The 13494-nt window shown below is 45.0% G+C and overlaps 1 protein-coding gene across 1 annotated transcript in view; it reads right to left on the bottom strand.

Annotated features, from left to right (window-relative positions):
• The window catches only part of LOC138481344 (testis expressed protein 56-like), a 418767-nt gene that overhangs the window by 238306 nt on the left and 166967 nt on the right, over positions 1–13494 (bottom strand). The window lies entirely within an intron of this gene.

Genomic DNA, 13494 nt, shown 5'->3' with positions numbered 1-13494 from the left:
AAAAGTACTGGTCGGATTCCCACCAAACACACAAAAGTATGCATTCTGACCCAAGCCCCCGCTCCTGCCGCACATTTGGTGAAAATCCGTCCAGCCGTTCGGCCTGTAGCCGTGCGCAAACTTTTTCCCCATTCACTCTATGGGAACAAAAACATTTTGGAACCCCTCATAACTTTCCCCCCCCACCCACTAAACCTCGCCAAACTTGGAGAAAAAATTCAAAGCCACCGATATACTTTTTTTGCAATGTTTGGTGCGCATTCATCCATGGGGAGCAAAGTTATAAGCCACCGAAAAAGTGCTCTTGCTGTGAGTTTAGCAACTTAACCATAACTACACGACCGTTACCGCGGGCCGTGTAATTCAGTGAAAAAACATTGTTATAGGGACGTTATGGTTAAGTTGAACTAGTAAAAACCTATGAAATTCAATGGATATATGTTGTTACAGGGACATTATGGTTACAGGTAAAACCGAAAAAAACTGAAATTTACCAGTTATGGTGAGCTAAGCAACCATTACTTGCGCTACCACTGTACACTGCAAGGACTAACACCCATTATATAAAAGATGACATCACATCTGAATGCACGAACAAGGGAAGTGACGTCTGCCTTCAACAATCTTACTGCACTGCTACTTTACATGGTACCAAATAACAAACGGGCAGAGTAAGGATTGGAAAGTACTAAGACCAGAACTTCACTACAACAAGTTTGTGTGATAATTGCACAGGTGGTGCAGTATACAACAGTTGAGAAGCACACCGTTTCTTTTTTTAAGCATTAATGCCAAGCACCTTAGAGTGGCTGGAAGAAAATTTCCCTCATGACACAATGACTTACGATAGTAACCCCATTCGTACGCACCGCAGTCTGAAACATAAAATATGTAATATCTTTTGCTTCATGTACATCTAACAGATTTTTGTTTATTTAAGAGAACATATTGGAAAGGAAAGCAAGGCAGCACAAGCAGCACCCTTTGGACAACAGCATACAGGCGCAGGAAAGGAAAGAAACTCTGTAAATAGAAAACTGGACAGTCTGGAAGGCATAATGGAGAAATTGGTGAATAATTTTGCCGCCTTAAAAGATGATGTACAAGGACATAATATGGTCAAAATAAAATACCACTGCCTGACCTGCACGTGTACCCCTTCCCCATTTCACAGCCCACCATCTCATCAAAACCTGTGTGATTAGAGATGTTACGCCGCTACCTCAATCCCTTCCGCCCCTTATGACCAACTTGTGCAAATCCCCAATTTCCCACAATAAGTATCAACTTCTGCTACCCCCTCCCTTTCCTAATGACGTGTATGAATGTGTGGAAGTAAACGTTGATATATAAGTTGTTGCTGAGTGTACATGTGCTTTTTCCTTTGGTTTTAAAATGCTGCTATGACTCAGAGGCGCACAGTACTGATGGGAATTACCTCGATTAAGGAAAAGGGAGGTGTCCTACTGTCACGGCACCTGCCCGGCCTATCTGCAATCACAATGGAGGCAACTGTACCACGACAGTGCGAACCGCATGTCCGCACCTTGTGAACCACCTAAAACTAGTTGTGGGAGCGGACATCCATTGAACAAGTATGCGCATGTGCATCTCTTCCTCTATCTCCTGGTAACACTGCCCCATATCAGCATATGCAAAGAAACTTGTGACGAACTTTAAGTAGGTCGAGGCACCAACCCATATCATACAGGTAGCTGTACACATAGACATCCCACCTACTATACCCTAGAAAAACACCCAGTGTGTCCCAAAATGGTCAGTGCACGTGTGTCACACTATTAATTACTGCAGAGATCCCAATATTGTGCATAGGACATGCGCACAAAGTATTCCGCCCAAAACACATCCTGCGGACAGCCGTCTCAATGGAGAACATGCACAACATCACCATGGGACCGCGCCCACACTGCAAGTGGGCCCTTATGGTGCGGACATGATCCGAAACCTCAACCAGTGGAAAAGTGCAATGTTCTGCGATCTACGAAGTGTTATTAGGAAATTGCACGATTACAAACTCCCCACAATGTGCCATTGCACATGTATGTATTTGGTTCAATGATGTAGGCCTCTTTGCCGGTTGCAAGGTCTCCGCAGCAAAAGGTCACACCCCAGACCTGCTCTGCATTCTGTTTGTAACTTTTCAGAACAGAGTAGCAGCCTACATAGCTGTGAGCTGTAACTGAGTTTGGAACAATTTCTGCTATGCTACATTACCTTTGAAGTAATGGCAGCAAAGTCAGCCCAGCTCACTACAGATGGTAATGGAGAGAAGTATTAACACCCCTTCCTGTGATGCAACCCTCAGTACTGATAATACCCACTATCCCATTCCCATACGCAGCATGCTCACAACGGAAGTATGTGGCACGCACGCTTCTCGAAGTACCGTAAGGGCCGCACCCTAGTAAAGCAGTAACAGTCCTTCTTCCCTTTCCACTGTCTTCTTTCCTGCAACCCCTCATTCGGTACTGATAAATTGTCACACACGCATCCACCAATCACAATGGAGAGCTCTCCATGTAACACTATCAGTTCTGAACAACATTCCTCTGCGTAGACACCACACCCAGAAAATGTATTGCATGCACAATCCCTTAGACTGCACAGTCCCATTCCCATGCCCGCCATCCTCAAAAGGTCTGTATGTGGCATTTGTGCTATGTGCGAGCGTGGGGGAATAAATTGCAACCAGAGTAGGGGATTTTGTCTTCAGTGGTGGCTCTGGAAAGAGCCTTTTTTTGTAGATGCTTCTAGAGAAACATCTTTATTTTCGGTTTTTATAGGGTTTTCTGTTTTCTTCTCCTCCTCACATTCTTACAATAAACTTTTTAACGCCTCCTGTATATGGACAAACAAAAGAGCATCACCAATGCTGGACAAAGGAAGGCCATTTGCATGGAAACAGTTCTGCATTTTGAAAAGTAATGCTGTCATGGTTGCAGAAGAACTACCCACGAGGTGACAAAAAACACACATGCTTCTATTGATGAAACCCATTCCAGCCTCTGGCTGGGCAGAGCATACATTAGGATAGTCCCATAATCTTCTTGGTTTTATGGCAGAGAAAACCACCTGGGCAGTGGAAAAAAGCCTCTTCACTGCCTTCATCAACCTCTTTAGTTGATGGAACACATGTGAACAAGTCATGTAACCCAAATGCATGCCACCATAATGCACAACGACAATGTGCACTGTAGCAAAACTGGCCACTTGTCTGCAAATGTCAAGAATAATGCCAAAACTGCAGACATCCACAGCACACCACAATGTGTCCACTCCGTCCAAACCAAAATCGACATCAACGTACCTTTCCTGGGCATACTTGTGCAGATCTACCACAAAGGCATCACCCAAAATCAATACAATGTGTTTCTTCATGTCAGCCCTCCTCACTACGCAGAGTAATGAAAAATAGTATTACCAACCCTTCTTGTGAACCACACCCTCAGTACCTGATTGGATAATCCCCAAAGTCCCAGTTCCATTTGCCCGCATGGTGAGAAGCGCACACCGTGGCACGTGCGCTTCCCCAAGTACCGTGAGGGCCGTGCCCCAGTAAAGCAGGACCAGTCCTTCTTCCTTTTCCACTATTTCTTCCAGCACTACCTCATTGGGTACTGTTACATAGTCACAAACACATCCACTAATCACATCGAAGACGTCAGCATGTAATACTGTCAGTTCTGTACAACACTTCATATGTACCATTACACATTCAGAGTGCAAGTGTCGTGTGATTCGAAAGCAGCTCCAGTAGAACGTTCTGTAAAACTAGCCAGTGCATTTCTGTACACTATTTTTACAACTCTGTTATAAGTGCCTCTGAGCAGGCTGTCTGCCACTGAACGTCCACAACGTACTTACAAGACATACTGTTCTTTCTCCCATCACCTACCATCTAGTGCCACTGCAATGGAATATGCTTTCAACATTTTCATCTACCCATATTAGCCATCCTAAAATCCAAACAGTAACTGTCTTCTTGCCCATCTCCTACAAAATTCATAAAAATATTACAGAAAAGCAGCATTTAATGTTTCTTAGCAATGTACAAAGTACATACAGTGCCTGTATACAAACCGGATGCCTTCCCCTTACTTTGCACAATTCAGCCATAGCCTTCTGCAGATCTATGTACAAATAGACCTTCTGCCACAGTTTGTGCGTATACACCACAACCAGAAACCTTATTGAGCAATTTGTTAGCCTCCACAGTCCCATTTCCATGCCTGTTATCCTGAAAAGGGCCGGATGTAGCACGTGCAATCCTGTAACTACAGCGGAATCCACAGCATTATCGTGCTAGGAAGGGGAGGGGGAAAACATTTGAAACAGGGTAGGGGATTGGGTCTGTAGTGGTGGCTCTGAAAATAATTTTCTTTTTAATGTTTTTTTCTTTACATGCTTGCAAATACCCTTTTTTTCTTTTTCTCTTTACATATGTTTCTGATTGCTTCTCCTCCTTACATTTTTACCGAATTCTAGTCAACGCTTCTTGCAAGGTGTAAAGGAAAATGGCTTTGCCAATGGTGGTCAAATAAAAGCCATTTCTATGGAACCACTACATATTTTGTGACCTCATGATCTCATAGTGGGTGGAGAACATCCCAGCAGTGCGCATAAATTCACACAGGCTTCTGTTTATAAGACACCTTCCGAGCTCTGGCTGGGGACAAATTACACCGGCATGGTCCCATGTTCCTCTTGGTGTTATGCATGAGAAAATGACCTTGGAACTGGGAAAAATTTCGAATCACTGCATTCAGCAACTTCTTCAGGTGACGCAGCAAATGTCCACAAGAGATGTAACCCAAATATAGACTTCCATAATGCACCACAACAACATTAACGGTAGCCACATATCTGCAAAGGCAAACCATTCAGCGGAAACTGCACTCATAGAGATTGCCCCACAAAGCGTCCACTCCTTCCAACCCGAAATTAGCAGCAACGCCTCTTTGCACGGCACACCTGTGCAGATGTTGCACAAAGGTATCACCCACGATCAGCACTGTGCATCTCTCCATCTCTACCAACCTCACTACACAGAGTATTGGGAAAAAATAGTACCGCTACAGCGAGGGCCGCACCCCAGTAAAGCAGGGACAGTACTTTTTCCCTTTCCACTGTTCTTTTTCCAGCACTCCCTCATTGGGTACTGTGAAATATTCACACATGCATGCGCCAATGACAGCCAAGACCCCTGCATCCAACACTATCATTTCTGTACAGCACTCCATATTTAGTGTCACACACTTCGAGTGCCCGTCGTGTGTGCTTCCATGGCACATCTAGTAGAAAGTTCTGCAAAAGAATCCACGATTTCAGCATCCAAATCATTCAGAGCGGCACCCATCATGACTTTGGCCATGCACACACAAGTCTAGGCCTTGCCCACACCCAGCACAACATAATGGAGCCATGCATGCGAACATGTGGCCAGATACCACGATCCACAAATGTAACATAGCCAGCGGCACTTCTACCCAACCCCTGCACATAACACAGCGATTCATAGAAACATGTAACAGTTAGCAGTATCCATAAACATACCACAGCCTCCGGCACCCCTACCCACTTCCATTCACTAAGTATTGTGTCACTGTCAACCAAACCACAAAATCTTCACAACATTGGCCCTACTCCCACCAACCTCCACAAAGCACAGTATCCAAGGACATAGAAGATCCACTTCAACCCTACCCTCTTCTATACTGACAGTATTCCAACACTGCGCCCAGTGGCCACACTGCAGGACTTGTCACTGCACCATCTCATACACCGAATACTGTAGGATGTTCTAACAATGACCACACCCATGGAACCAACAATGTACGCAGGTCAGCTCACTTCTGGTGCTCTATCAAGTCTAAAATGTGCTCCGCAACCATTCTTTACAGGTCACCACCCTCTGACTTATGCAGAGACCAAACTGCATTGCTGTGGTGGGTGTGGTCAAGGCCTTGGCTCTTGGGTGCATGGCCTAAGGCCTACCGCCTTTGGCCATGCACCCAAGAGTCTAGGCCTTGGACACACCCACCGCAACATAATGCAACCATGCATGCCAACATGTGACCAAGTACCAGAATCCACAAATGTACCACAGCCACTGGGACTCCTACCCAATCTCTGCACCGTGATACAGCTATACATGGAAACATGCAGCAGTTAGCAGAATCTACAAACATAACACAGCCTCCAGCACCCCTACTCAGCTTTATTCACATGATATGTTGTTACTGACAACCAACCCAAAAAATTGTTCACAACAGTGGCCAAGCTCCCAACAGTCTATTCAGTCCACAAAACCAATGCTGCACAGTGCAGTACAGTAGTCAGCACTCCGCACAATGGACACAACCCAAGCCCATAATATATGCACTTCAACCCTATCCACTTCTATGCACACACTATTAGAACATTGCACCCAGTTGACACACTGCAGTATCCAAGCACATAGAAGATGCACTTGAACCCTACTCTCTTCTACACTGACAGTATTCCAACACTGCAGGACTTGGCACTGCACCATCTCCAGCCAAACACTGAAAACTGTAGGATGTTCTAACAATGACCACACCCATGGAACCAACAATATACGCATGTCAGCTCACTTCTGGTGCTACCATCGAACCATCAATGTATGCAATGTTGACAAACCGCATACACAAGGCAACAATGTCAAACCTACTTGCAACCAGGGCCCATAGTTGTCGGTGCAAGACCTCCAGCCATGCATGGAAGTGGCAACGGACTTACCACATGCAACAAAGTATAGCACGCGCTATGTTACAATGTTTATGTCATGTGCAACGCACTCCCCTTCTGCAATTCAGCTGCCACCAGTCACCATGGTAAGAGGTTGCGGCACAACCTACCGTGCCGTAACAAAGGCTGCCTGCATTCCCCACACATGGTAGTCGCCAGTGGAGGGACCTGCGAATTGACGCAGTATGCACGGATACTGCAGGCAGACCATCGTCTTCTTCCACCTAATAACATATCTCAAATGAACCACTTCACACTCCCCTACCCTTTCTATCCTTTCTTCCCACCGCCACATGGCGTAAAGTATGTTTGCCAGGCCCTTTTGGTGCTGCACTGTCCTCCGATACACCATGGCAACGTTCCCCAAAAAATGTTGTCGCACAGCACGGTTCTCTCCAGCCAACCACCGGCCGTGTCCAATGTTCGCCGACAACACAGTGTACTGCAAGCCAATAAGACTTTTGTCCAGGGAGCAAACTGGGAAATGGGTCAGCGTAGCGGAGCCAGATATCACTAATTTTTTGAGATGTACATTTCAGTTCTTTTCAAGAAAGGTACTGGCTGGATTTTCACCAAACAAACCAAATTTACAAAAGCACGCTCCTGCCGCAAATTTAGTTAAAATCCGTCCAGCCTTTCGGACTGTACGCGTGCGCAACATTTTTGCCCATTCAGTCTATGGAAAAAAATTATAATTTGGGACCCCCCCTATAATTTTGCTCCCCCTCCACAAATCCTCACCCAACTTTCCAGACACATTTTGCAGGACCAATATACTTATTTTCTGCAAAGTTTTAGCCACATTCGTCCACGGGGAGTAAAGTTATAAGCCACCCAAAAAGGGGTCTTCCTATGGGTTTAGCAACTTAACCATAACTACACGGCCACTACCGCGGGCTTTGTAATAAAAGTAAAAAGTTGTGTGTGGGTTTGTGGCAAAGCATTGGTCCTTATACAATTCCACGCTGTTTCACCAATCTGTACCAAATTCTGCATAGGTACCTGTTAGGACCCTTTGGACAATACAGGCTACATGGCATGTGGACACCCCAACCCTTTCCCCGGATTTCAGCACAAGTCAAAATTAGTGTGTGGGTTTGTGGCTTGGCAAAGATTCCTTATGCCATTCCACACCGTTTCACCAATCTGCACCACATTTTGCATAGTTACCTGGTAGGACCCCCGGACATTACTGGCCACATGGCATTTGGACACCCTACCCCTTTCCCTGGATTTCAGCACATTCACATATGAGACGATTTCCTGAAATTGGGGAAACATCAATGTGGTTGAAGAAGGACCGGCCCCTACACGAGGAACGCAACTTGAGGTGTAGGCCCTAGGATGCACTGTTTCCAAGATATTTGCACCACAATGCACCGCAACAAATTGCATCACGCCAGGGTGAGGTGAAAGGTGGGGAGAGAGCACAGAAGGTCCCAGTATGCAGCAGCACAACAACTCTCAACTCCCAACGTCTGCTCCGGGGTAAGCCAGCCGGCCACATGGGCCCATTCTCAATGCAGTTTACTTCAGGGTGCAAAGCACATGAAGCGATAAGCGAATCGGAACATTGACCTATAGCATAAGTGTTATCATGTCTTTCTAAAGAACCTGTTTGGAGAACGGGTATGTCTGCTAGTAAAAGTATAAAAGTGGAATATCTTTAGGTAAAATGGGTTAAAGCCAAAGACCGGATTGCTGCATATAGGGGCATGGCTGTGTACTTCATGCATCAGCAGGAAACATGAAGGTATCTAGAGAAGTGGAGTTTCAAGAAAAAAGGAGATCCACAATGTCATTTCCAGTTTGAGGGAACATTTGACTTGACTAAACCTTTTCGCCTATGATGAGTTTCAGAAGAATAGTCAGGAAAAGTTTACCTGGAAGAATGGGAAATCCTTTTGAACTGGTTTACAGAGGGATCCAAGAGGTGAGGAGAATCAAGAATCGGGTGCATGAAAGATACAAACACAAGGTGAAAGGACAAATTAGGTAAATTACATAAATCAAATGGAATTTGGAGTAAAAGCAAGGTCTGGTTCACTGGCCTCACTCACCCCAATAACATAATTATATCCACTATTGACAGAAAAGAATACAAATTAGGATGTGGAAGAGGAAGACGTTATTGATTTTACAGGAAGTGTAGGTGTAAATAGGTACTGCAATGTTGCATGTGCACAAGCAGCATAATCAATGCAAGCAACAAAGGCCCAATCCAAAAGCTCCCAGCACACACAACTCCAAAGCACAGCAAGGGCGAGTGTACCGCCCAAGTACAAGCCTTGGCCAGGAAAATATCAAGCACATAAACCATAAGCCCGTCCAAACCCTGCGCAGGTGTTAATTAGAGTACAGGAAGTGCACATTTGCAAGCCCAACTGAACAGTTACCAGGAGCGGGTGGTGACAGAGTGGGTAGCCCATGGGCATGGGGAAATGGGGGGCAGGAGGACATATACACCCACAAATTTAAGCAGGGGGATAGAATGTTATATATTTCCCCCCACAATCTCCACAATCAGAAGCGAGGTGAGTGAAAGGCAAGAGTTATTTTTCCAACTGAAGTGAAAGCTTTGTGCGTGGCTGTCGCTGGCTGCCAGTGATATTTCTTTTCTGCATGCACGAATTTGAGGGGTGGCACCGGCCAGGCCGGGAAGTAAACCACACATGCCCGCTTTCGAGTGACTGCAGTGGGGCTGGGGGTGGGGGCAGTGTAGAGTTGCTGCGTCTGCTGTCTGCTGAGCTGAATGACGCGTGTGAGTAGGCAAATGGTGCAGACAACAACATCATGAATTATGATCACAGCATGAATATAAGGGAGGGGTGTTATGAAACACAGAACCAGTGCATTTACAGGTAGACCCAAGAAAGCCCTTATGAAGAAAACAACAATACCCAATTCCTTTCAGAAGCAGGGATTTCAGTCATGATAAGTTAGGTGTTAGATCAAGGACTATTTGTGCCAACCACAAGTCCATGTAATAGCCCAATCCTAACACAATGCAACAATAATGTTATGCTTTGATTCACTCCAAATCAAATAAACTGACAATGTCCTTAAAAGGAAGTACTAAACTGTCCATGGGAAAGAAATGACCCTAGGGAGTGGTGTTGTGCGGCTTATATAAAAGGGATAGAGGGAGAGAAATATATCCCACCACTGAACATAGGAGTCAATCAGACAAGAGTAGATTATGTGGGATGTACAGAAACATGGTCTCTGAAATGACCCACTGTGCTTGTCTCCTATAACGCAGCCCCCCACCATAGCAGCGAGCAGAAGCATGTCTAATCTGACCAGCTCAAGCACAGCTTGGCTCAAAAGTCATACAAAAGATTTAAAAAACAAAATTAAAAGGTTGTGGGACCAAATCATCAAGCATTTTCAGGGGATTTGCTGCATTATTTTACTCACCCTGAAGTGTGGATGCATGTGATTTCTCCTCAACTTAATTATCAACCACAAGCCACAATGCCCATAAAAACAAACACTTCATCTGGTATCCCTATTGCATAGTCAAAAGGATGACCCAAAGTTCATCACCTTCCTCATGACCAATAAAACACACAGTCAATTCTTCTAGGAGTCATCTCTCCTGTCCTCAAAGAAAATGTAGGTGCAGCTATTGAGCAACAGGTACAGGAAAGAGTGAAATATACTCAGTACAAAGAGCGGCCACTCCACTTCTCATAGAGCTTAATTCAACAAGTTATACATATTCATAACTATTCAATCTGTGACACAGGCCTCAACCCCATAGAAACTCCACCCACTTCTTACTCTGGCTTCTCTTTGGGTCCCTGACCCTCTTGGTAGTGTCCCAAAAGATTGTTGTTTTCTTTCTCAGGGTCCCAAACTACATTAATATTTCTCCATGAACTCTTAAATACTTTCTCTGGGTGTGGGTCTGAGACTCTCCTTTCTTGCTTGGTTCTGCTGATAGGCTTGGTTCACTCTTCTGCAAAGTACTATCTTGCAACTCAGAAGTATATTCTCAGCTTCTCTATCACCCCTCTGGACTTTCCACCACTTTCTCGGGGCCCCAGCACCTTTCCGGCAACCTGTGTACCTTTGCTCGTGGTCCGTGATGGTTCCGGGTCTTCCTTGGTGCCTGCAATCAGCTGCAGGGCTACCCTGTCCCTTGTAGTCATTTTTCGGTCTGCTGTGCTAATTTGCCTTGGGTAGCACGGCTCTTCCTTCCCGTGCTTCCCGGTTCTCAGGAACGCCAGGAGCTTCCATTTCCTGGCTTGGCAAGAAGAATGGTCATTTTGCTCTGGGCCGGCTCTCCAGCTTTTGGCTTCTGCCTCCGCATCCTGGTCTGCCTTCTTCCTCTTTCCTGGGCCGCGATGGCTCTTGGGGTTCCTTCAGGGAGGGCGGGCTCGACTCTGCTATAAGTCTTTCCTCAATTTTATACTTGTTCAATGCCCATATAGAATGGAATGCTTGCTCTGCAGGGTGCTCTTTATGGCTCCACACATCTTCATCCCAGTACAAGTATCATCACACCTTATTGGGTTGCTGGAATCTTCCTCGTTTCAGTTTTCCAGCATACTCCGGAAAAGTAGTGCCTACTATTCCTCATCACAGTGGTTATTTCAAGTGTTGGGCTATCTTCTCTACACAAGTACATGGAAGTGTGGGGGATTATTGTACTGTGGCCAGGGAATGAGGATAAGGGAGGTTGGGATGTATTTTTGACATACAGCGCTCTCCCCAAAGAGTTGCTGCCTAGTCCCATAGGGGGGACCTCTCCCAATGAGATCCTCCCATTGAGTACCACCCATGGGGGAGTATCGAGTAGCAGTTTCAACTCCCTGGCTTCATGGAAAGAGATCTCCCTAGCTGAAGAAGGGACTACATCCAAGGATCCGTCACATCTGGATAAAATACTTAACGACAGAAAGAAAAGAAACGTCTTGGCCAACACCATTTGAATCAACACTCCTCAAAACACCATGTGGAGGCTCACAAGGCTCATTACTTTTACCACTACTTTTCAAAATCTACATGACCCCCCTCAAAAGACACCGCTCACTGGCTACAACTAAGCACATGAAATACAAATCATATACAAAATCAATTCAAGCGAAGAACAAAACCTAACCTTTAGCAACTGCCTCACAGAAATAAACCATTGGATGAGTACCAACAGCCTTAAACTCAACCTCGACAAAACAGAAATCATGATCGCGTCCAATGACCTGTCGAACCATCACCACATTCCATGGCCTACCGAATTGGGAAACTCACCAGAACCATCCAAAATCGTTACAAATCTCAGAATATTAATGGACAGCGAACTAACACTGAAACCACAAGTAAACACAGTGGTAAAGAAATGCTTTCGCCACCTACACACAAACAAGAGGCTACTCCCCTTTTTCACCTTCCCACACAGACCACTTGCCGTCATTTCTCTTGTCATGTCAAGAATAGATTACGCCAACAGCATATATCTCAGAATGCCAGAATACCTCATATAAAAACTACAACGAATACAGAAAGCAGCAAGAACTCCTCAGACTCACTAAGAATGAGCGCATCACAACAGCACTGAGAAGACTACACTGGCTACCAGTGAAAATACACTTTTTCTTCAAAGCACTCAGCATAACACACAAAGCAATCCACAAGCCAAAGAGCAGAATTCATACAGGGAATAATCTCCATCTACAAACCAAAACAAACATTAAGGTCCAGCAACGACATTCGCCTCAAACCGAAACAATACTCAAAGTGTACATTTTGGAGATCAGCATTCTGCTGCATGGCAACAAAACTTTGGAGCTCACTCCCAAAGAAATAAGAAAAACAGAAGATCACCTAAAGGTCTGAAAAGTGTTAAGAACATGGCTCTTAACTCACCAGGCTAAATCAGAAACATTATTGAAGGAAAATCGACAGTATAGCACAATAGAAACACTGATAACACGGAAAACCTGATTGCCCGAAACATGACCACCCAAAGAAATAAAGAATCCTACCAGAAATCACCATAGAATAATATTATCTCGACTGACCAACCTAACCTGCAGAAAAGGACTTAGACGACTGCCCACTAACCCTACTAAAAACTCAATACTCTGCATCTTCATCCTCAAACACTGAACAAATCAAACACATGCCTCTGCCACAGGAAGAAAACAAAAAGCAATGCAAACTACAGACACTCCATAACACCCAACAGGATACTAAATCAATCACACACAAATCACCCATATACACTCATGCACCAAACACCACGTAACATCAACCAACTAAAAACAAACCAGCACACAGTGACCATTGGTTTCGAACTATAGCTACCAACAAGCACATCAATGCGCTCTTGCACTTTTCAGACTCAATCCCACTAACTAACCCCTCCCAATCCCTTCCTTTTCAGATCCACCAGAGCGCCTGGATACCATAAAAAGAGTATTACACAATACTCTTTATTAACTGTACTCCATCCTCAAGTTTGGGCATGCACCTTGCCTGACCCCAAAGAAGTTCTCACTGGTGTGAGGGGTCAGTAATGTGAGGCGGACAACGTTTTGATGATTTATCAACATATGCCATTTTATTCTTAAAGAAAATATGAACAATGCATCACTATCCCTACTCTGCTGAGGATTTCCCTGCCTAACCAACGCTAAGGGGAAACAAGGTAACACAAGATAACTGGCCCTCACACTAAGTAACAAATACACCAAGAAA

Source organism: Ambystoma mexicanum, chromosome 5p (assembly GCF_040938575.1).
Source record: "Ambystoma mexicanum isolate Mex_15411 chromosome 5p, UKY_AmexF1_1, whole genome shotgun sequence".
Lineage (NCBI taxonomy): Eukaryota > Metazoa > Chordata > Amphibia > Caudata > Ambystomatidae > Ambystoma > Ambystoma mexicanum.
Note: the sequence above shows the minus strand (reverse complement) of the source record. Positions and strands in the feature narration are given on the sequence as shown.